We start from the raw sequence: 26,592 nt of genomic DNA, 5'->3' as shown, positions 1-26,592 counted from the left end.
GTTTATTCTGTTCAGTGATGCACATCAAGGAATTTGGATGCATAGAGCTGAATAAGGGAGTTTTTCAATTTGTCAAGGGGGCACCTAAAACCAGAACAAAGAGATCCGGGTGTCAACAAAATTGTGCAATGCTTTAATGTGGAATTACATTTCCTGACAGCATATGCATTCAATAAAGTAAAGTTATTTGAATGCAATTTACACAACATACTTTTAAAAGTTAATAATTACAGATCAGGAGAAATGACTCTTCAAAATTATGTTATGATAAATGTCACATTAAACCTGTGAGCAGTGAATGACTTGTTTCATTTTATTATTTTAGAATCACAATTGGCTTCAATGTACAACCTCACAGAGCATTATAGCAAAGAAGATTTTTAGCAAAAAGAGTGTAACACCAGGTCAAGACCAGTCAATCAGTTTTCAATAGGCTTCCTTCAGATAATAAAATGGGCCTCAAAATAATCCAAGAAAAACAGTGTGAGACCATTTCAGCTGAAGGATTATCCCATTAAGAGCTTAAATTTCACTTCCCTGTACTCTCATTTTCACGTTTTAATTTACAGTCATTTATAGATTCTCCCCAATAATGATTTCGTTGTTGGTTAATATTGCTTTTGGGGATTCTTTCATTGCATATAATACACCCTGTGTATTTCAGTAGGTCAGTTTCCTCTTTCGAGCTACTAGTTATATTCTAATTGAACTAAAGGCCTAATATGTTCCCGTGCATCAGATAATTCTTCAGTCCAATTGTTAGTCAATCAGTCAACAATATTTGTTCAGCACATGGTACATGTTGTACTCAAACATATTTTCTGAATGATAAATATAAATTAAAGTTTAAATAATACCTAGTATTGGTGATACCAAGACCAATCTGTCAGTTTGCCATTCTGTGGTGGTTTTCATGTTGCAATGATGTTGAAAGCTATGCCACTGGTATTTCAAGGACCAGCAGGGTCATCACAGTGGACATGTTTCATTAGAGGTTCCAGACTAAAAAAGTGGGAAGAAAGACTTGAAATCTACTTCCAAAAATTAGTCAATGAAAAGCTTATGGATTACAATAGACATTGCCCAACTCCCTTGTTTTGGACCCATCATCAAGAGCAATTGTTAGAGGAAGACACCATGTTTGGAAGTAGAAGGCTAACACAGGTTTGGGAAACCTTCTGTGAACTGGCACAATAACCACAACTATTGTGGCTCAAATATGTTTGTGCTTGTAAGCATAGTTGACAAACAGGAAAAGATTTGTTTTGTTGTAAAAGGTTACCATGAGTTGGAGTCTACTTAAGTGCAATTAACAATTTTGGTGAAGAGGAGATCAAAGAGGCACTCTCAAACACAAACAGTGGAAATCATTGTTACCATCATTGACCCACCTCCATCCAGTCCATCCTAACTAATCAAGTAAATTCTGATAATCCAACTTACATGGATGATTGTAATTGGGCATGTGATCACTCTGGCCAAAGACCAAGGAAGTCTGTGGGGGTGACTTTGAACCATTTCCTCACTTGAGTGAAGAAGACACTGGTTCTTATTGTGTTTGGATGAGATACTTGAAGCTGCTAGAACCACATTGTTCCCTTCCTAAGTATGAAGTTAACAATAAGAAAGACAGATGGAAGGCATAGAATGAACATGGAACCTTAACGACTTTAAGACTTCTTATCCATCAACTTTAGAGGCTGCCTTATGTTTGGAATTTTTAATATATATATATATATTTTTTTTTTTTTTTCTTATTTTTGAAGCCATTTTGAGATGCCACTCTATTTGAAAAATGAAACATCATATTTGAAAAGGTATCATCTGGGATTCTTTCTCTGTAGGATTAATTATCTATGTATGGAGAATCTTACAATGTATATTTTGGTACATTAAAGTGGCATTTTACAAATGTTTCCTTGAATAAATGATCAAAAATTAATATCATATCTATAACATGGATATTTACCATAATAATGATAGTTTAAAATATGAAATAATACAGAAGCCCAAAAAAAGGGAACTGTCTAAATTAAGTATATATTTCAATAGAAAAAATAATTATTAGGTATTCATTTAAAATAATTTTCTAATTATATTCAGTAATTTTATAGAATGCTTATGCTATAGTATCTAGTACATATTATAATGCAAACAGAATAATAACTCACATACTAATGCTAAAACCATCTACTACCTTCTATAGAACTACGTCCATTCACCAGCTAAAGGCTTGAGTGTTTTAAAGTGGTTCATATCATGTAATTTCCCTAACAGTCTGATGCAGAAGATGCTCTAAAAAGAGTTATAAATGAGAAAATAGGTTTGGGAGATTTATGACTTGTCAAAGATCATATTGCTATTAAGTAGTGAGCTAGAAATTGAACCCTGAGATCCACCTTTCACTAATATAGTTAGGACACACTTATGAATTAACCTATGCTGAAACCAGAATTCTCTGGGCTTTGTCCCACCCCACCCCCCAGAGCTCTTAAGTGTGTTGGTTGTTGTTGATATTAGGTACTATTGAGTCAGCTCTGGTCCATAGTGACCCCAAGTACAACAGTAGGAATTATGGCTCTGTCCTGAGCCATCCTCACAATCGCTGCTGTGCTTGAGCCCACTGTTGTAGCCACTCTGTCGAGCCATCTTAGTGAAGGTCTTACTCTTTTTCTCTGACTTTCTCTTTTATCAATCATGAGGTTCCTCTCCAGGAACTGGTTCCTCCTAACTATCTTGGGGTTTCCTTTCTCCTTATTCTGAACTGTCACCCAGAATCCCCATATTGGAAGATAGGAAGAACTGCTTCATGTCATATTCATATCATTTAATTTCCCATAGTTTCACAGGCATAAGACTATTGTGAATAGATAACTTTTAAGGAAATGTTGGAATAAAGTGAAAAATAAATATAGCATTGAAACAAAATGTTATATTTTAAAGCTAAACATTTCTGTTCTCCCAAGTCCATCAACCATTCCTGCAATAGGGAATTCCCCACAGGTTGCCATTTTTCCTACAACTGGGCCTCCTGCCATATTGTTGGGTCTCTTCCTCTTTCCACATCTTGTCTCCCCAGCTATCAACTTCTAACCATATCTGAGTTCCTGTTAGCTTTCTATGCAAAGCTCCCCAAATCTGGTTCTTCATGCACTTTTCTATATCTTAGATTCCTTAAGCTACTGTTTCATTCTTTCTTTCTTTCTTTCTTTTTTGTAAAGCAAAAAGATGATATCTTCTAATATCAATATTTGTTGTTGTTATTGTTAGAGGGTGTCAAGTTGGCTCAAATTCATAGGAGGCCCATGTATTACAGAATGAATTATTATCAAGTCCTGCATCATCCTCACGATCATTGCTATGTTTGAGCCCATAATATGTGTGAAGATATCTGATGAGATGACTTGCTCTTTTTTACTGACCCTCTACCAAGAATGATGTCCTCCTCCGAGGATTAATAATTCTTGATAATAAGTCCCTAGTAAACAAGATGCTAAGCAAATAATCAGAGAAGCTGGACTACATGAAGAAAAACGTGGCATCAGGATTGGAGGAAGAATCATTAACAACCCGAGATACGCAGACAATACAACTTTGCTTGCTGAAAGTGAGGATGACTTGAGGCACTTACTGATGAAGTTTGAAGAATACAGTCTGCAGTATGGATTACATCTCAATATAAAGAAAACAAAAATCCTCACAACTGGATCAATGAGCAGCATCACAATAAATGGAGAGAAGATTGAGGTTGTCAAGGAATTCACGTTGCTTGGTTCTACAATCGATGTCAATGGAAGCAGCAGTCAGGACATTAGATGACGTGTAGCATTGGGAAAGTCAACCACAAAAGAACTGTTTCAAGTGCTGAGGAGCATATGGATTAAATAATATGATGAAAAGATACAACCCTGACAACAGACACATAGGACAATGGAAAGGAATTGAGGACCCAGAAAGCTATCCACCATCCTATGCTCAACTGATCTTTGACAAAGGGCTGAAATCCATTAAATGGGGAAGATATTGTCTGTTTAACCAATTTTGCTTTAAAATTGGATATCCATTTGTGGAAAAATTAAGCAAGATCTGTACGTCACACCATACACCAAAACTAACTCTAGATGGATCAAAGACTTAAATGTGAAACCTAAAATGAAGTCCCTCAAGGAAAAATTAGGGGAAGATTTTGGGGCCCTAATATATGGTATAAGGAGCTCTGTAGGGTAGTGCCTAAGGCACTTTACTGCTAACCAGAAGGCTGATGGTTCAAACACACCAGCCCCTCCTCGGAAGGAAAGTTGGTCAATCTACTTCCACAGTGATACCACCTCAGAAACCCAAGGAGGGGTCCCTATGAGTAGGGTCTGACTCGATGGCACATTACAACAACAACAACAAATATATGATATAAATAGACTGTGAAGCATAACTCAAAATGCACAAACAGCAGAAGATAAACTAGATGAATGGGACTTTCTAAAAATTAAATTTTTATGTGTGTCTCCTAAAGTGAACCTACAGATTGGGAAGACATATTTGGCAATGACACACCTGACAAGGGACTTATCTCTAGAATATTTAGAAAACTCCACCACCTCAACAACAAAAAGACAAATTATCCAATTAAAAAATGGACACCTCAGCAAAGAGGATATTCAGGAGGCCAGAAAACAGGTGAAGAAATGCTCGTGATCATTAGCCATTAGAGAGATGCAAATCAAAACAACAATAAGATACCATCTTTCCTCAATACGAGAAGCAAAGTTCAATAAGACAGAAAATAACTAATGCTGGTGGGGCTCTCATACACTTCTGGTGGGACTATAACATGATACAACCACAGAAGCACTGTGGAGATTCTTTAAAAAGCTGGAATTAGAAATACCATTTGACCCAGCAATTCCATTACTAGGTACGTATCTTAAAGAAGTGAGAGCCAGGACAAGATCAGATATATGCACATCCATATCCATCACAGTATTACTTACAAGAGCAAAAAGATGGAAATAACCCATTTTCCCATCAACAGGAGAGTGGATAACCAAACTATGGTACACAATAGAATGCTAGGCAACCCTAAAGAATAATGTAGAATCTGCAAAACACCGCATAATGTGGATGAACTTGGAAGATATTATGCTGAGTGAAATAAGTCGATCACAGAGGACAAATATTAGTCAGTTATTTTAGAAGTCAAGGAGTTTATATATGGAAGGAAAGTTTCTTGGTTGGTTAGCTGGGGCAGGAGTGGAGGGGAGGGGACACTGTTAGACAGGTAGAAACAAGTATTAATTTGGGTGAAGGACAACGTACCGAATGTGAGCAATCAACACAGTGGCACTGAGTATGAATAAGATAGAGAGAGGTTCATGGGAGGTACAAACAACAAAGATGAACCCTTTTGTGCATACAGTACTACATTGTCAATGATGACAAACATTGATTTATGGGTGGATAGATGGGTGGACAGGCTGAACTAATAGGTATGTCTGCAGGGGGAAGTTTGCCCCTGATCATGTATAGAGTTGGCCAACAATGTTTCTACAAGTGTATTTACATATTCTGTAAGAATTCCCAGGTATACAGTAGAGCTGACAAGGGACAAGGTGGTAGTCATTTCTTGACCACACCGGCTACCCAGAGGAAGCAAGTAGTTCAACCTGTGGGCTCGGGACCATAGTCTCAGGTGACATCAAGCTCAATTGGCATAACATACTACACAGAAACACTGTTCCACATCCTACTTTGGCAAGTAGTGACTGGGATCTTAAAAGCTTGCAAGCAGCCATCTAGATGTAAAGGTAGGTCTCTCCTCATCCAGAGCAAAGAAGATTGAAGAAAATCAAAGACACATGGAATCAATTAGTCCAATCAACTGGTACACCATGCAATTCTCAGCCTATAATACTATGAGACCAGAAGAACTAGATGGTGCCCAGCTACACTGTCAACTACTCGGAGGGGGGTTTATGTAGGAGATCTGGATAGAGTGGGAGAACAATGTGGAATAAAACTCAAAATCATAAAAAAAGAAAAAGGACCAGGTTTGCTGGTCTGATAGAGATTGGTGGAACCTCTCTGAGACTATGGCCCCTAGCTGCCCTTCAGGTCTGGAATTGAACCCACTCATGTGACTTCCAGCCAAACAAACAACAGATATATGTGTTGAACACTTACATTAGGTAGATATACTCCTTGGAATGATCAATCATGGGAGAATAGAAGGGCTGTGTTTTTATAGGGAGACAGCTCAGAGGGCATGAGTGCATGGGAGGGAAGGACATAAGGAAGAGATAACTATGGGGAGGAAATGGGAAGGAAGCTGGTGCATTGTGGTAAATTGTGGTCAATGTCATGAGACAAAATGTATGTGAGCTGCTGTATAGAAGGTGAATGCTCTGTAATCATTCACCAAATCATAGTAAAAATTTTAAAAAACTTCTCCTTTGTAATCTCCAATATTATTTCTATCACCAAGGCCATATTTTCCAACTACAGGTGATTCTTCTTTGTTTTCTTTTGCATTCCAATCACCAGTGATAATTAACACATCTTGATTGCATGTTTTGTCAATTTCAGACTGCAGAACTTGGTAAAATTTTTCAACGTCCTCGTCTTTGCCTTTGGTGGTTGGTGAGTAAATTTGAATAATAGTAGTACTAACTGCTCTTCCTTGTAGGCATATGGATACTATCCTATCACTGATAGCATTGTACTTCAGGATAGATCTCGACACATTTTTTGTGATGATGAATGCCACACCATTCTTCTTTAATTTGTCATTCCTGGCATAGCAGATCATATGATCATCTGATTCTAAATGACCAAAACCAGTCCATTTCAGCTCACTAATGCCTAGGATATCAATCTCTGAGTTCCATTTTATTTTTGAAAATTTTCAGTTTTCCTAGATTCATACTCTGTACATTCCATGTTCTGATTATTAATAGATATTTGTGGCTGTTTCTTCTCATCTTTAGATGTGGCACATCACCACAGAAGTCCTAAAAGCTTTACTTTATCTGTATCACTAAGGTCAGCTCTACTCTGAGGAGATAGCTCTTCCCCAGACGTATTTTGAGTGTCCTCCAATCTGAGGGGCTCATCTTCTGGCACTATATTGCACAATGTTTTGGGGCTATTCATAAAGTTTTCCAATAATATATCAGACAGTACTTCACTGCTATTCATAAAGTTTCCACTGGTCAGTTCTTTGAGAAGTAGATGACCTCTTCCTTCTTCCGAGTCTATGTTAGTCTGGAAACTCCACTGAAATCTGTCCATCATGGATAACTCTGCTGACATTTGAAACACTGGTGGCATAGCCTCCAGCCTCACAACAACACACAAGCCACCACAGTATGGCAAACTGACAGAAAACTTTGTCTACCTTAGTTGTCCCAATAGGTTCTGCTCACTTCCCAGCCTCCCCCAGCCACTCAAATATCCAACCTGGTCCATGCCTGACTTACTTACCCACCCTGCCCCTGACACTCCAAACACCCACCTGTCCCATACTCCCAGCTCATCTACCCATATTCATGGGCATTGGATTAAGAATATTTATATATAATGGAGCTCTGGTAGCACTATGCCTAAGGTGTTTGACTGCTAACCAGGTTAGTGGTTCAAATCTACCAGCCCCTCTGTGGAAGGAGGATAATGCAATCTGCTTCCATAAAGGTTTTCAACCTTGGAAATACAATGGGGGTCACTATACGTCAAAACTAATTGGATGACAATGAGTTTGATTTTTATGGTTTATGTGTGTGTGTGTGTGTATATACATATATACATGTACGTACATTCACATATGCATATATATGTGAAAATACATAGATACATACACATACATATATTTATACATTCACATTCAAGGAAAAATAGATAAAAATTAATTTAAAAGCTTATAACATGATTGTGGCTAATTGTATCCTCCTACCAGCCACTCCTCGGAAGGAAGGTTAGGCAATCTACTTCCGTAGTGATAACTGACTCAGTAGACCCCAAAGATGGGTCACTATGAGTCAGGTCCGACTCTATGGCACATAACAACAACAACTTATTACATATTGTTTCTATATTTTCTAAAATTTCCAAAAGGTCTATTTTTGAACTAACAATAGCTTTATTTATTTTAATCAATAAAACCAATTGATTTATTCTATTTTCTTCTTTCAATAAAGCTTTTACTAAGGAAAGTTGACTTATTGCCACATATCAGTATCCTTCCTGCCACACAGTTCAGATGAATTAATTTGCCTTTCTTGGAGTCACACTCTTCCCCCGTGAGAAGGAGGGCCTTTTCTTCCTTCATTTTCTCCTCTCACTCTTTTGCCTTTCTGATGCGTGCTATTGCTTAATAGTCCATATGTCACCCACAATCCAGTATTGTCAGGGCCAGATCTTGTCTCTAGAAATTTCCTATTATTCACAATCAAATCTCCTCCAAAATCCTATTAATAGAATTACTGTATAACCTTCTATCTAAATTCAGACAAAGATGTGAATGTAAGGGAATGCTATTTATAATTATACCTACAAAAAAACAAGAATACCCAGGAAACTAGGAAGCTCTATTTTTGACAGATGCTATTGAGTTGGGCCCTGACTCATGCCTACCCCACGCAATACAGGACAAAACTCTGCCTGATCCTGAGCCATCCTCATGAAGGACTGGGTATTTGACCTTTGTGATGGATAGAGTTTTCATTGGTTGATTTTTAGAAGTAGGTCACCAGGTCTTTCTTCTTATTCTGTCCTAGTGTGAAAGATCTGCTGGAATATCCTCAACATCACAGCAACCTGCAACTTCCATGGGAAGATGGGTGGTGTCTGAACATTTGTCTGGGAATCAAACCTGGATTTCTTGCATGGAAAGTGAGAATTCTACCATGGAACAACCAATGTCCCCTACAGTTGCTCCTATACCAAAAACCAAACTCACTGCCATTGAGCCAATGCCAACCCCTATTAGGATTCCGAGGTTCTAAATATTTATGGGAGCAGATTGCCCCACCTTCCTTCCTCAAGCAGCTGGTGGATTTGAACTGATGATCTTCTGGTTAGCAGCCAAATGCCTTACTCACTACGTGACCAGAGCTCCTAAATGTTGCTCCTATGGTCAACATTTATTAGGTAAATTTAGTCCTTTGAAGCTGTCTAATATAACAACAAGGAGTTCTGGTGGCATAATGCCCAAGCCATTCGGCTGCTGACCAGAAGGTTGGCAGTTCAAACCCACCAGCCCTCTGCTGAAGGAAGACTGGGCAATCAACTTCCCTAAGGATTTACCCACTAGGAAAACCAAAGGATATCCCTATGAGTCACAATTGACTCAAGGACCGTGGGTAATATAATAATAATAAAGGAAAATGAGATTTTAAATGTTGTTAATGTTGTTGTTATTTGCCGTCAAGTGGAACCCAACTCATAGTGACCTTTCCTTGGGTTTCTGAGGTGGTATCACTATAGAAGTAGATTGCCCAACCTTCCTTCTGAGGAGTGAAGTTTTGAACTGCCAGCCTTCTGGTTAGCAGTCAAGTGCCTTAGGCACTGCGTTACCGCAGCCTTCAAAAGAAATATTTGGGTTTTATTCAGGACTGACTCAGGAAAAAGGGAGGGGAAAAGAAGATTAATTGAGATGTTATTGTGTGTTCAGGGCAATGTGCTCTGTTAGGTGCGCTGTATAGATCATCTCTAACTCTTACATGAACATTACAAAGTAGGGAACACAAGAGAAATACTGGGGCAGAGCAGTCTTCCAGTGTCTGTCTGTTCCATCATATCATGTCGCCAGCCATTAATTCTCTCCAGAAGCGACAGTAGTCCTTTAAAGACATAATTAATCCCACCACATTCAATTTCACCTACTGGAGTAAAATATCGAGCTGCCTCCTGCTTTCTAATGATCTCAGTGCCTTTGATCTAATCCTTTCTATTCTGATTCCTGTCTGATATCTGTTTCAGAAGCATCCTTTTGAGCACGCACTCAATATTCTAGCAAGTCAGCAGCACATATCACACACAACCTCTATTTTTCTTTTTTTTTTTTCTCTCCCTTTTTATACAGCAACTCTTTGTTTCTTCTGTTTAGCTCTTTGGAAAAAAGAGGAGGAGGAAAGAGGGAATTTGCCTCATTTCTTTTCTGGAATTCACAACCTACAAGAAGAGTTTGTTGTTCTTGAAAAATTCTTTAAGTAAAGACAGCCACTGCCAAGAGCTGCAGCCGCAGTAAGTGCCTCTTATTCATCAACGGAAATAACTTGGGTCCAAATGGAAGAACCTGGGGGACTCACAGTAGTTCACTTGTTTTCTTTAGCTTTTCCATTTTGTATTTCAATTAATTTTCTCTCTGACAAAAATCTAACAAGGAAAGAGAATGGGAAGGCCATTTTATTTGAACAAAAGTATCTAATGAAAGGGGAAAAAAATAAGAGTACAGGTGTAAAACTGAGCAGACCATATACTTAATTAATATTTTTAAAATATAATATGCTTCAACTAGAGCATAGAAATCTTACTCATAGCTGGAAAAACAACTTAGCATGAAGAGTCCCAGGATAGAAACACACGCACACATACACACACACTTACAAACACATACACACAATCACTCAATATAGGTAAAGTTCAATTGTTGATTAAAGAGGTACAGCATTTTTGACTCAAACAAACACACACACACACACACACACACACACATTGACAAATTATTTAATATATATTTATTAAGGCTTACTATGAGGCACTAATTGGGGAATGGGCTAAGATTAAAACATAAATGTCTCTCTGTTGTTGTTGGTTACTATTAAGTTGATTCTAACTAATAATGGTCTCACGTGACTACCTCATTGGGTTTTCATGTCTGAGCTCTGGTAACATAGTGGCTAAGGCACTTGACTGTTAACCAGAAGGCTGGTGGTTCAAACCCACCAGCCACTCCTCAGAAGGAAGACAGGGCAATGTACTTCTGTAATGATACTGCCTCAGAAACCCTAGGAGGGGTCGCTATGTGTCAGGACTGACTCAGCAGTACATAACAACAACAACAACAATAATCTTCACAGAAGCAGATTGCCAGGTCTTTCTCCCATGAAGCTTCTGGGTAAGTTCAAAGGTCAGCTTTCTGGTTAGCAGCCAAACGTCTAACCTTTACATCATCAGGCATCAGGGCTCCTTTCATTCCCTGTAGGAGCTTACATTGGGGGAAAACACAGATACATAAGCCAAACCCAGTGCCATTGAGTCGATTCTGACTCAGAGACTCTATAGAACACAGTAAAGCTGCCCCACAGGGTTTCCAAGGCTGTAAATCGTTTTGGAAGCTGACTGCTTTATTTTTCTCCCACGGAGCTGCTGGTGGCTTCAAACCACCTATGGTTTGGTTAGCAGCCCAATGCTTTAACCACAATGCCACCGGAGTTCCTTGATAAGCAGTTGATTTCAATTTCTGGTGAGATTAATGATTATTTATAGAATCTAAAAGAAGAAAAATGTAACCATGTCTCACTTTAAACTATATTCCAAGATTTAAAAAATGGCAAGTTTGACTGCAAGCCCACAAAAAAATTGGAAAATGCATCCTGTAAGTCTTTACAATCCGTTCTGTCTTCTACCTGAATTTGTTTATTACCCCTGGGAAGTTGTATTAGGCTTTAAAAGAAGTGCAGGAAACATAGGGACAAATGGACCAGAATATTAAAACATTAAGGAGTTCATCAAATTTAAATATTTATACAGAAAAATATAATCTAATTTCAGTATACATCAAGAAAATTTAAGTCATTCATATCAAATTATGAATAGAAATGTTACAATCCTACTAATTTTTTTCAACTGAATGATTCAAAGAAATAGAAGTGTTAGCAGTTTTAATAGTACCTATTAAATCTATGGTGTCTTATTATATATATTGATAATAGACTTCTATGACTTTTAGGCAGGCATTTTACCCACACACACACACAAAAATGAAGAATATTTCACCATTGAAATGTAATAAGCATTTTCAGTGCTGAGTGAAAAAAAAAAAAAAAAGAAAATTACCATGCCCAATATTTAAATATATTAAAATATTAGTTATTTTTTGTGTTTTGGAAAGGTATGTATGATAGCTATTGATTACATAAGTGAGAAATTAAGAGATTTTCACAGTGTTTTTAAGTTTGTGAAAATTTGGAGTTTAACATCTTGTATTAGGGATTGAAAGGAGTTCTGGTGGTACAGTGCTTAAAGCATTCAGCTGTTAATCAAAAGATTAGTGGTTTGAACCTACCAGCTGCTCCATGATGAGACAGTCTGCTTTCTTAAAAATTTGTATTGGAAAGCCTATGAGGCAGTTTAACTCTGTATTGTAGGGTTGCTGTGAGTTTGAATCAACTTGATGGCAGTGGGTTTCCTTTGGTGTTGGTTAGGGATTAAATGGATTTTCTTTTCCTTCAAATTGTTACTTTCATAATTGTTCTCATAATTGAACTAAGCAATTGTTAAGTCTATAGTAAAGATGTGTGGGTGCTTATTACCTTATATGAAGTCCTTTCTTGTCCCTTCAGGGGAATTTTCTTCTGATCTTACTCATTCCCCTCCTTAACAACTGGTTGGTTTTCGTGTATCAGATACTTTGAATTTCAAATATCCCTGAATTCATTAACTGCAAATAAGCTTAAATGTAACTTTAAGGCTCCTGGTGAGGAGTTAGACTAGGGATTTGTTGTATTGGTGTCGTCGTGTACTTTTGAGTCAATTCTCACACTGGTGACCCAATGTGGCAGGCTAGAACTGCCCCCAAAGGGTATTCTAGATGGTAATCTTTATTGGTGTGGATTGCCAGTTCTTTTCGTCCCCAGAGCTGTTGGTGGGTTCAATCTGCCAGCCTTTTGGGTAGCAGCCAAGTGTTTTAATCTGTTGCCCAGATGAATTTTTTAAAAAATTGTCCCATAAAAGGAAAGAGACCTTGAATAAGCAATGCACTGCTGAAGAAGAAAAACAAAGTGGGAGGTCTCACACTCCTGGGTCTCAAACCCACTATACAGCCACAGTAGAGCAATGGACCATGGGACACAAGAGGACCAACATTCAAACTGAGGAAATGCAGGAGCAATAGGAGTACACAGATATGAGGGGCACAGGGGGAGTGTCACAGGGTCGGGAGGGAAGGAGACTGGGTTAGGGTTGGACATGGAGAATGGGGAATGAAACTAAATGTACATGTTATGTTGAATATAAAACAAGCTTTTAAAATAAAAAATAAGAATAATAAAAAAATAAAAGCTGAAAAAAAAACACAAAAACATCATGGTATTGGTACAATGATAGACAGACCAATGTAACAGATTTAAAGACACAGAAATAGACCCATCCATCTATGGACAGCTGATCTTTGACGAAGGACCAAAACCAATTAAATGGGGGAGAGATAACTTCTTTGACAAATTGTTGTTGTTAGGTGCAGTTGAGTAGTCTCCGACTCATAGTGACCCTATGCCCGGCAGAATGAAACAGCACCTGGTCCTGTGGTAGTCTTGTGGAGCCTGTCGGATCCACAATCTTTTCTATACTTGATCCCATTGTTGCTGACACTGTGTCAATCCATCTCATTGAGGGCCTTGCCCTCCTTTCTTGACCCTCCACCTTACCAAGCATGACATCCTTCTCCAGGGAATGGACCCTTCTGACAACAAGACCAAAATATGTGAGACAAAGTCTGGCCATTCTCACTTCCAATGAGCATTCACGTGCACTTCCTCAGGACCGATTTGTTAGTTATTATAGCAGTACATGATACTTTCGGCATTCTTTGCCAACACCACAGTTCAAAAGCATCGACTCTTCTTTAGTCTTCCTTACTCATTGTCCAGCTCTCACATGCATATGCGATGATTAAAAATACCATATCTTGGGCTTAGTTTTCAAGGAGACATCTTTGCTCTTCATCACTTGAAAGAGATCTTTTGCAGCAGAATTGTCCAATGCAATATGTCATCTGATATCTTGACTGCTGCTTCCATAAACCAATTGCTTCCAGAATCAATAATATGAAGTCCTTGATAAGTTCAAATTTTTCTCCACTTAGCATGAAAGTGTTTATTGCACCAGTTGTGAGGATTTTAGTTTTCCTTATATTGAGGTGTAATCCATACTGCGGACTGTAGTCTTTAATTTTCATCAGTAAGTGCTTTAAGGCATCCTCATTTTCAGCAAGCAAAGTTGTGTCATCAGTGTATCACAGGTTGTTAATGAGTCTTCCTCCAATCCCGATGCCATGTTCTTCTTCATATAATCCAGCTTCTTGGATTATTTGCTCAGTGTAAAGATTGAATTAGTATGGTGAAAGGATACAACCACGACACACTCCCTTCTTTATTTATTTGTTTGTTTGTTTGTTTATTATTGTGATTTGGATGAAAGTTTACAGAGAAAATTCACTTTCCATACAGCAGTTTACATACACTTTGTCTCATGACATTGACTACAATTTACCACAATCCAACAGCTCCCCTCCCTCCCCTTCCACATAGTTACCTCTTTTCTGTGTCCTTCCCTCCATGTACTCCTGCCCCCTGAGCTATGTCCCTGTGCATACACAGCCAGTCTATTCTCCCATGTGTGTTCTCTCCAAGAAGTGTATCTGCTTAGTGTAAATATTCACCTCATATGCCTGTCTTTTGTTTGGCTGGAAGTCACAGGTGTGAGTTCAATTCCAGACCTGAAGAGAAGCTAGGGTCCATAGTCTCTGTGGTTCCATCAGGCTCTATCAGACCAGCAAACTTGGTCCTTTTTTTTTTTTTTCCCCCTAAAATGATTTTGAGTTTTGTTTCACATTGTTCCCTCACTCTATCCAGGATCTTCTACATAGATCCCCCTCCAGTGGTTGACAGTGGTAGCCGGGCACCATCTAGTTCTTCTGGTCTCATTGTCGTATAAGCTGAGGATCGAATGGGACACACTCTCTTCTTGATTTTAAACCATGCAGTGTCCCCTTGTTTTGTTTGAACAACAGCATCACGGTGTATATACAGGTTCCTCATGAGCACAATCAAGTGTTCTGGAATTCCCATTCTTCTTAATGTTATCCACTGCTTGTTATGATCCACACAATCAAATGCTTTTGCACAGTCAATAAAACACAAGTAAACATCTTTCTGGTATTCTTTGCTTTGAGCCAAGATCCATCTGACATCAACAATGATATCACTTGCTCCACATTCTCTTCTGAAAGAAGAGCAAAATTCAACAAGATACAAAATAAAAATACGGGTGAGACTGTGGAAAGATTGGAACTCTCATACACTGCTAGTGGGGTTGAAAAATGGTACAACCGTTGTGGAAAATGGTATGATGTTTCCTTAAATAACTGAAAATAGAAATACCACTGTATCCAGTAATTCCATTACTAAGAATATATCATAAACAGGTGATATACAGGATATGAACAGACACATGCACACCTATGTTCTGCACAGCACAATTCATAATAGCAAAGAGATGGAAACAAGCTAAATGTCCATCAACAGATGGATGGATAACCCAACTTTGGTACATTCACACAATGGAATACTATGCAACATTAAAGAATAATGAAGAACACATGAATCATCTCACATGGCTCAATTTGGAGGATATTATGCTGAATGAAATAAGTCAATCACAGAAGGACAATTATTGTATGAGACCATTATTGTAAAAAGTCAAAGAAAGGTTTACCCAGGGAATGAAATTCACTTTGTTGGTTACTGGGGATGGGAGGAAAAGGGATTGTGGTAGTTAAATCTGTATGTCAACTTGGCTGGGCCTGGTTGAGTGTCTGGGCAGCTAGTGGTAGTTATTCCCCATGATGAGACTGGTAATCAACTCCATGGAGGGATATCCGCAAGCAGCTGAGTAGCTGCCTTTGCAATGTGGTCTGCTTCCTGTATATAAGGAGAAGCCTTGGGGATAGTGTTTAGCTTATGGCACACTTGGACCCTGCATGTAGCCATGTCATTGTTCAGCAGCTTGCCATGCTCTGCCAACCTTGGAACTTACAAGAAACTTAAATTAATGGCCTGCCATATATTTTGGTAACATTGGGACAGTGCCTTTCTATTTGTCAGCCTTGGGCTTGTCAGCCTCAGCAGCCAGCAGCTGCTTGAGTAAAGAAAAGCCTCTAGTCTCAGTGGGCTGGGAGCTGGAGGCAGAGCTGAAGCCCAAGGCTGAGGAGTTTTCACCCAGCCCCTAGAGCTTGGCACTTTTAACTTGGACTTAAAACCTCCAAATTGTTAAGAATAAACTCCTATTTGTTAAGGCCATCCCATTTGAGGTATATGTTCTTGTCACAACAGCACTAGGTAACCAGAACAGAATACGTTACCAAGAGAGTGGGGTGCTGCTCTGACAGATACCTAAAATATGGAAACAACAGTGGAGTGCGTTCTTGACCCAAGACCCTGGCAGAGAGACCCTGGCATATAGCATGAGAGATGGCAGGAGCAGAGCCAAGAGACTGGCAAAGAGATACTAGCAGAGAGATCAGCATGAAAGATGGCAGTAGTAGAGCCCAGAGACCAGCATTAAACAGCAACAGGCTTACCAGCCCACAGAAGAGAAAGCTGGGTGCCATTGAGTAGGTGGCTTCCTGGTGGAGTAGGTTGCCTTTGGGCATTAATTGGCAGAAGTGGAGAGACTAATGAAATGGCAAGCAGAGCTGCCTCAGCCTCAAAGGGTAGGATCGTGGCCTTTGGAGGTGGAACCATCATTGTCCCCTAGGTTTCAGAGTTGGACCTTCACCAACTCAGTTCTGGAGTTTGGGGCTGCTCATTCTTATGAGCTAGTGAGATGGAGCCATAGCTGCTGCCCAAGAGTGAGGGGGCAGGGCTGCCATGCCCAAGAGAGAGAGTAGTGGGGTCCACCAGGCCAAGGGGGTGAGGTTGCCATTTAGAGGAACTAGGGGACTGGAGTCACCTAGTGAGAGAGATCTGTACAGATGCCACCCAATGAAGATCTGTACAGTTGCCAAGTTGACAAGGGGTGGAATTGGCATAGTTAAATTTATATGTCAACTTGGCTGGGCCTGTCTAAGTGTCTGGGCAGCTGGTGGTAGTTATTCCCCATGATGAGACTGGCAATCAACTCCATGGAAGGATATACCACAAGCAGCTGGGTAGCTGCCTTTGTGATGTGATCTGCTTCCTTATAAGGAGAAGCCGTGGGAATAATGTCTAGCTTATGGCATGCTTGGACCCTGCATGTAGCTGTGTCATTGTTCAGCAGCCTGCCATGCTCTGCCGACCTTGGGACTTACAGTGAACTTAAATTAATGGCCTGCCATGTGGTTTGGTAACATTGTGACTGTGCCTTTTTATTTGTCAACCTTGGGCTTGTCAGCCTCAGCAGCCAGCAGCTACCTGAGTAAAGAAAAGCCTCTAGTCTCAGTGGGCTGGGAGCTGGAGGCAAGTCTGAAGCCCAAGGCTCAGGGGATTTTCACCCAGTCCCTAGAGATTGGCACTTTGACTTGGGATTTAAAGCCTACAAATTGTAAGAATAAACGCCTATATGTTAAGGCCATCCCATTTGTGGTATGTATTCTTGTTAGAGTGACACTAGGTAAGCAGAAAGAGAGTGGTTCTAGAGAGACAAAATCATAAGGATGGGCTTCCTAAATTGGTTCTCCAATTTGATTAATCGTAAACCCACTAGTGACCCTGCCTCTGATAGCAAACAAGGCCTTGCTAATCTGTGGCATGAGGTGGCTACATTAATATGCAAAATAACACTACTAATAGATCAACTACTTTTAAGAAGTGAGCCTCTGAGTGATTGCGTATTTGATATTTTTCTGCATTTTTGTCAGCATGACGAATATAAGGAAGCTTGTTGATTCGACCTACTTACACTAGACAAAGTGGTGAAAGAGCGAGATCAGTTCAGGGCTGTTGAGTCATGGCTTAAGCACCACATGTTGTTGTTGTTGTTGTTAGGTGCCGTCGAGTCATTTGCAACTCATAGTAACCCCATGCACAGCAGAATGAAACACTACCTGATCCCAGGCCAGTGCCACAATTCCTGCTATACTTGAGCCCATCATTGCAGCCACCGTGTCAATCCATCTTGCTGAAGGCCTCCCCCTCTTTCGTCAACCCTCCACCCTACCAAGCATGATTACATCCTTCTCCAAGGAATGGTTGCTTCTAACAATATGACCAAAATAGGTGAGATGAAGTCTGGCCATTCTTGCTTCCAAGGAGCATTTTGGGTGCACTTCCTCCAGGACAGATCTGTTAGTTCTTTTAGCAGTCCATGGTACTTTCAACATTTTTTGCCAGCACCACAACTCAAAAGCATCAACTCTTCTTCAGTCTTCCTTATTCATTGTCCAGCTCTCACATGCATATGAAGTGATTGGAAATATCATGGCTTGTGGCAGGTGCACCTTAGTCTTCAAGGAGACATCTTTGCTTCTCAGCACTTGATACAGTTCCTTCGCGGTTGACTTTCCCGATGCTACATGTTGTCTAATGTCCTGACTGCTGCTTCCATTGGCATCGATTGTAGAACCAAGCAACGTGAATTCTTTGACAACCTCAATCTTCTCTCCATCTATTGTGATGCTGCTCGTTGGTCCAGTTGTCAGGATTTTTGTTTTCTTTATATTGAGATGTAATCCATACTGCAGACTGTATTCTTCAACCTTCATCAGTAAGTGCCTCAAGTCATCCTCACTTCCAGCAAGCAAAGTTGTATCATCTGTGTATCTCAGGTTGTTAATGATTCTTCCTCCAATCCTGATGCCATGTTTTTCTTCATATACTCCAGGTTCTTGGATTATTTGTTCAGCATATATATTGAATAAGTATGGGGAAAGGATACAACCCTGATGCACTCCCTTCCTGATTTTAAACCATGTAGTGTCCCCTTGTTCCATTTGAATGACAGCCTCCTGGTCAAGGTACAGGTTCCTCATAAGTACAATCAAGTGTTCAGGAATTCCCATTCTTCTCAATGTTATCCATACTTTGTCACGATCCACACAATCAAATGCCTCTGCATAGTCAATAAAACACAACTAATCATCTTTCTGGTATTCTTTGCTTTGAGCCAAGGTCCATCTGACAACAGCAATGATATCCCTTGTTCCACGTCCTCTTCTGAATCCGGCTTGGACCTCTGGAAGTTCTCTGTCAATATACTGCTGCAACCATTTTTTAATTATCTTCAGTAAGATCTTACTTGTGTGTGATATTAATGATATTGTTCTATAATTTCCACAATCTGTGGGATCACCTTTCTTTGGAATTGGTACAAATATATATCTCTTCCAGTCACCACATAAATATCTCAATGTTTCCTGTTGTGCTCTGAAAGAAAGCCTTATTTCTTCTACTAAAGAGCTGATATTGCCGAAAAACAAACCCAGAGTCTTATTGTAAGGGTGGCTGAATTACAACATCAATTAAATTATCAACTCAGAATCATTTCTGAAGTTAAATTGAGGACATTGATAGGGAAAAAAAGTGGGACCCTGAAACCTGTAATGGGGACATATGGGCAGCTAGTCAGAAAGATCAGCATATGGAGCCTGTAAATTCTGTTGACTCTCTCCCACCTGAAGGGATTACTGTAAAACCATCATTCCCTCCAGCTCAGTTTGATGGGAATAACCCAACTGTTCCTACTGGGTCATTGCCTAAGGCAAAGGCCATGGAAGACATTGCTGAATGTTCTCAGGAACTGCCCCAACTACCAATTGTTTCTGCTAGACCTATAACTAAAGTTAAGTCCAAGTGAGCCCCAAAAGGTGAAATACAAAGTGTAACTGAGGAGGTAGTATGTTACACCCAAAAAGACCTACTTGATTTTGCTAATATGCACAGAAAGAAAACTGAGAATATGTATGGTAATGGCTACTGAGGGTGTGAGATAATGGTGCAAGGAATGTAACATTGGATGAGTCTGAGTTTATTGATTTAGGCCTACTAACTAGGGTTTCTTCATTCAGTGTTTCTGCTCGAGAGGTTAGGAAATGATCTAATAGTTTATTTGGTTGGCTTACTGAAACATGGATTATGTGGTGGCCTACCTTAAGTCAAGTTGAAATACCAGACCTGCCTTGGTATAGTGTAGAAGAAGGTATCCAGAGGCTTAGGGAAATTGGCCTGTTAGAATGGATTTATCAGATTAAACCCCTAGAGCCAGAAATGGAGAGTCTAGAAGACACTCCTTTCACTAGTACGGTAAGGAATAAATTTGTGAAGGGAGCCCCAGCATCTTTGAAGACTGCTGTGATTGCTATTTTATGTAAGCTGGATTTGCCAGTGGGAACTGCCCTAATTGAACTAAGACATTTAACTACAATGGGGCTGATTAGACCCCATGGTAGTAGGGGCCAAGTGACAGCAGTTAATCAACAAAGGTAAGGTGGGTGTGGTTACCATAATAGACAGCAGAGTCAGAACAGTAATTACTGACTCAAGTGGAATTATGCCATTGCTTACTTGCACATGATGTTCCTAGCAACACATGCCAAACCCACTAAATATTTACTTGTTCTTTATAGACAGAAGAATTCTAGGTCACGTGAACAGCAGCCTAGATTGAATTGTCAGAATACAGAGTCATGGCCTCTTAATTAATTCCCAGACTTGAGTCACTTTACAGACCCACAACCCCTTGAATGAAGGGGAGACCAGGCACCTTTGAGGAAGGACCCCACTACATTGGATTCACCATTCATTGGAGTCAACAACCAGTATACTGCCTTTTAACCTTGAGCTCTTCAGCTCCTGCAGCTGTGTGAGTTAGGAAAAGTCTCCAACTTGACATTTGATGCAAGAACTTGGGATTTGCCAGCTTGTATAAGTGTGTGAGCCATTTTCCTAAGATAAATTCTCTTTCTTTCTCTCTATATAAGCTTTACTCGTTTTGTTTCTCTAGAGAACCCAGTCTAACACAGGGAAGAAAAATTTTGGACTAGTTTGGGGTCACATGTCTATTTGGATGAGAGAGGGACATTATGGAAAGAGTCTGAGCAGTATGATGACATTGGAGAAACCAAGGACACTGAAACATGGACATAAGATATAGTCAACAGAGGCAAATACTATTACATGCACAATACTCCATTACCACTAGCACAAAACATAGGCTATACATAAATGCATAGATAGATAAGAAGATCAGATGAGGGTAGGCAAACAGGAATATACCCTAGACCAAGGATATATTTGGCTGGAGATAATCTTATATGTGCACTTGTGCTACAAAATTAGCCACTTACATTACAAAAACAACAGAAGGCAGAGTTGGAGTAACTTCTCAGAGACAAACAAACACCTGGAGAGAGAGAATCACCAGGCGTGCAGGGTCGGGACCATGGTCTTGGGTGACATCATGCTCAATTGGCACAACATAGTATATAAAAATGTTGCTCTGCAACCCACTTTGATGAATATTGACTGGGGTCTTAAAAGCTTTAGAGTGGCCATCTATGAAGCAACTATTGGCCACCTATTATTAGAAACAAAGAAGAGTAAAGAAAATCAAAGGCATCTGGAAACCAGGATAAGATGGGTCACAAGGACTTCAGCATTCACAACCCTGAGACCAGAAAAACTAGATGGTATCCAGCTACCAATGCCAATTCTTTGGAAAGAAATCAAAAGTGGAGATCCTGCATATAGTGGGAGGAAAACCGTGGAACAAAATTCAAAAACACAAAAAAGATGACCAGAATTACTTGTCAGATAGGGACTAGTGGAACCCCTGAGACTATGGCACAGGGCATCCTTTGGGTCTAGAAATGGACTCACTTCCATGGGTCCAATTATAGAGAGACCTACATGCACAACACCTACCCCAGGGCAATGCACCCACCTACTTTAGGGAGATGTACCCATTAGATCAATCAGCCATTAGATGCCAGAAGGACAACATGCACATAGAGGAGAACCTGGATAGGCAGGAATGCATAGTTAAGAAGGACACAGGGAGGGGGTAGTCACGGGGCTGGGGGAGGGAAGAGGAGAGTTTTTTTTTTTTTTTTTTTTATGGCTGGGGATGGTAATCGGGCTGTAAGATCAGATGTGCATGAATATTGAATGTAAATTAAATTTGCTTTGTAAATTTGCATCCAAAGCACAATTGAAAAATAATAATTAAAATTTGTTTTTTAGAAAAGAAAAGAAATCAGAAGTCATACTTCACTGGGGGAAAAATAAATCCTGTAAATGTATTTTGTCTGGTAACTATGTTTGGACAATCAAAATATTCACAAACCCACACAGAGAGAAAGAAATGCTCACATGAATTCTGGTAACAGTAGGCCTATATTCCTGACTTACAATATTTAGCTAGTTCCAAACTAGTCCCTTTAAAAGCAAGTAGATGTACAAAGTCTCCACTACCGACCTTACCCCAAATGGCCTATATGCATTTATATGATTTGCCTGTTTCCCATTAATCATTTGGTTTAATACCAAATGTGTTTTATATATTTGCCTTGTTCCTGGCTCCCTTTCATGTCACTATTCTTGCTTATTTTCTTTTTTCCTTCTCAACTTTATCTAATTAATAATATTTTCCTTGATTTTAGTAGTTTTCAATCCTACAAAAAATTGAAGCTGAATGAAAGTAAAAAATGCTATTATGTTTGACTTAATGTATTATGTAGCTGGTTAAGCATTTCCTCATCTCTTCCTCTTAGCCTTCTTATTATTGATGTATTTCTTAGTGACTTCAAATCTTTTGGGAATGTGTTAGGAACTGTTATAATACAAAAAAAAAAAAAAAAACATTGCCATAGTGTCAATTCCAACCCAGAGTGACCCTCAGTGAGTTTCCAAGTCTATCGGTCTTTACAGAGGTAGATTGTCTCATCTTCCTCCCTCGGAGCAGCTGGCAGGTTTGAAACACTGACCTTCCGGTTAGCAGCAAAATGCCTAACCCATTGCACCATCAGAGCTCCTTGTTATATTACCAGTCTTAGTCTTTTTGAAAATCAAGTTTTTACCAGTATGATTCGATGCTTTGGAGTTGTGGTGTTGGCAAAGAATACTGAAAGTGCCATGGACTGCAAGAAGAACGGACCAACGTGTCCTGGAAGAAAAGCAACCAGAATGTCCCTTGGAAGTGAGAACGGCCACATTTTGTCTCACTTACTTTGGTAATGTTGTCAGAGGGACTATTCTCTAGAGAAGGATATCTTGCTTGGTAAAGAGGAGGGTCAACCAAGAGGGGACGACCCTCATCAAGATGGATAGACACAGCGGCTGCAACAATGGGCTTAGGTATAGCAAGGGTCATCAGGCCGGTACAAGACCTGGCAGTGTTTCGTTCTGCGGTACATGAGGTTGCTATGAGACAGAGGCGACTCGCTGGCACCTAACAACAACAACATCTGCAGACGTCCCCTAGGAATCCAATGGATGAAACTGTTTGACTAAAACATGGTCAGAGAAACGGAGACAGATACGTAAGTTTATATTTTCTTATTTAACCAGATTGTCAATTTACACACTAAAAACATCACCTGACTCTGGTGGGAATGCACATGTCTAGCTCAGCAGTTTTTAGTTGCTTTGAAATCAGAAGGGGGTGCAGCTGATTGCCTTCTTGAGAATCTGGAACTTGCTGTGTTTCACATCCTTTTTTGAAAGCTGCTTCTTAGAGAGTCTTTTCTGCGTGTTGAGAACTATAAGAGATGCTTAGCATATGTTATTTAAACTAATTCTTCCAACAGCCATGCAAATTAGGTTATATCATCGTTCTTTTAAAGATGAGCCAACTGAGTAAATTAGAAGCTAATTGACCTGCCCAAGGCCATGTGGGTAGAAAGTAGCTCAGTCAAGCCAACCTCAGGGTGATTTATTCTAAGGGGCAGGTCCTTTCTCCTCTTCCATACTTTCTAGTTACTGCTGAGGACAGGAAATTTGTTATCTAACAGGGCTGCCAAGAGTGTATACGATCCGCCTAAGACACTTACCAGGGATTAGAAACTATAATAGTGGACTGCTGTTATGGTGAAATTTTGGTAAAAACAGAGTCGGTGAGAATAGAGTAGGCAAAGGAGAAGACTAATTTTATTTTCTTCAATGAAAACAAATCGTTCACTCCTTTGACACTCCTGAGTTAACATACTTTTCTTTTAAATGGCTCCAGTCCCTTGAATGAATCCCAAATTTACCAACTTGGTGTAAATCCACACAGCCTCTCCCAATCCTTATTCTTTTACACACTATGTTTTAGTCATAGTGGCATTGCTTCTGTAACACACTCTGCCTCTGGACTCTTGTGTATATTATTTTTTTCTCCCCAGTAGACCTTTCCCTAGCTTACTTCATGCCTGACTCCTCCCTCATCATTAAGGACCCATCTTAAATATCACCTCATTCAGAGTAGCTTAGAGTCCCTGAGTGGTGTAAATGATTGAAGTGCTTGTTTTCTAATCTAGAAGTTAGAAGTTGAAGTCCATCTTTCAGGGCCTTGGAAGAAAGCCCTGGCAATCTATTTTGAAAATGTCAGCTATTGCAAACCCAATGGAAACGCATGTGGTTTCCATGAGTTTGAATCAACAGGATGGCAACTCTTTCTTTCATTCTGCTTATTGTTCTCATTGTTTTTTATCATATTTTGAAATAGCATTTTGTTTGGTTGTTCTTTAATGAATTTGCTTTTTTTTTAAGCTTTATTTTATTCTTTTTTTTTTTTTTTTTTACTGCCCTCTTTACTAGATCACTCCTCAGAAGGAAGATTGGTCAATCTACTTCCGTAGTGATACCGCCTTGGAAACCCAAGGAGGGGTGGCTGTGAGTCACGGCCTGCTTGATGGCACATAACAACAACAATAATATACTAGATCTCTGGTATAATTTTTGCCATATTGGCATCTGTCTTACTTTCCTCATACTGCTCTAACACAAATACCACAAGTGGGTGATTTTAAAGAACAGAAATTTTTTTGTCACAGTTTTGTAGCTAAAATTCCAAATCAGGGTTTCAGTTCTGTTGATGTCTTCCTTGTTAGTAGCATTTCTTTGTTGCTTGGCTTAGAGAAGACCTTTGAATGGTGTTGATCTGCCCCAGTGTGTGTCTCTGTGTATTGTAGTCTTTTCATAATTCAAAAATGATTAGGATTGGGATCTACCTTACTCTGGTATGCCTTCATTAACATAACAAAAGAAATGACTTATTTTAAAGCTAGATTGCATCCACAGGTGCAAGGGACAGGATTTCAACACACATTTTGGGGGGGGGGGCATGACTTAATCCATAACAGAATGTATTTTCTATTTTTTATGATGATTTTGTTATGATTTTGTTTTGGATAATCCCTCTCATCTTTATTTACAATTGTGGTGGAATCTTGTACAAAATGTTAATATATGACAAGCTGAATTAGGCCCCCTCTCCCTGGAATCCAAGTCTTGAGCATAATATTCAAAGAGTGGAAATGGTTGCAGGTCATTTATCCCAATAATGCCACCTTGAAGAGATTCTCTATTAGTTTACTATATAGATTCTTGAAGTAGCCATAATTTCCGTAGTAATTTGTTAGCTTTTTTCTTTTTTAATTTTAAGTTACCCCATATCATTAAAATATATTATCTCACTTTTGGATAAGTTAAATAGAATCAGCATCTGTGGTTACACAGCTCTGCCTCTGCTAACCAGCACGTTAGCTAAAGGAGGGCATAGCCCTGTCTTGTATGTTGAATATCTGCAGTATTGTCTAATATAGTGTATATCTAATAATCACTTTTGAATAAATGAATGACTGAATGAAGTCTGCTAAGTGTCCTGAAAGGAGACTTTTTAAAGTGAGCCAAGTGGATCCAAGAGAGATGCATGTTTCTAACTTCAGTTTTCTGTAATGATTTTGTTCCCACACAAACTCGTTATGATGCCACAGATTGAAATGCCTTCCCACTCAACCCTGTGTTTCTCTCAATCTCCCTTCCTGCGGAAGATCACGTGTTCTGACTCACTGGGTCCTAAGCCTTCCTGAGTCATTGCTATGCTTCAGCCCATTGTTGAAGACATGGTATCAATCCATTTTGTTGTGATTCTTCCCCTTTTTGCTGTCCCTTAACTTTAGCAAGCATGATATCCTGCTCCAGGAAATAGTCCCCCTGATAACATGACCAAGGCAGGAGAAATGAAGTCTGGTCATTCTCACTTCTAAGGAGCATTCTGGCTGTATGTCTTCCAAGACACATTTGTTCATTCTTCTGGAAATAGATGGCATAGTCAATATTCTCAGCTAACACCATAATTCAAACACATCAACTCTTCTGGGGTCATTCTTATTCATTTTCCAGTTTTCATATGCATATGAGACTAATGAAAAGTCAATGGCATGGGTCAGATGCACCTTTGTCTTCAAAGTGACATCTTTAGTCTTGAACACTTTTAAGATGGCTTTTGCAATAGACTTGCCCATGTATTATGTCCTTTCATTTCTTGACTGCTGTTTTTATGGATGTTGATTGTGGATCCAAGTAAAACAAAATCTTTGAAAATTTCAATCTTCTCTCCATTTTTTGTGATGATGTTTATTGGTCCATTTGTGAATATTATGTTTTCTTTATGTTGACATATAAGCCACACTGAAGACTGTAG

The sequence above is a fragment of the Orycteropus afer genome, unplaced genomic scaffold, assembly GCF_000298275.1.
Source record: "Orycteropus afer afer isolate SDZICR_OR568_19922 unplaced genomic scaffold, OryAfe1.0 scaffold00411, whole genome shotgun sequence".
In the NCBI taxonomy this organism is placed as follows: domain Eukaryota; kingdom Metazoa; phylum Chordata; class Mammalia; order Tubulidentata; family Orycteropodidae; genus Orycteropus; species Orycteropus afer.
This window is presented reverse-complemented; position numbering follows the sequence as displayed.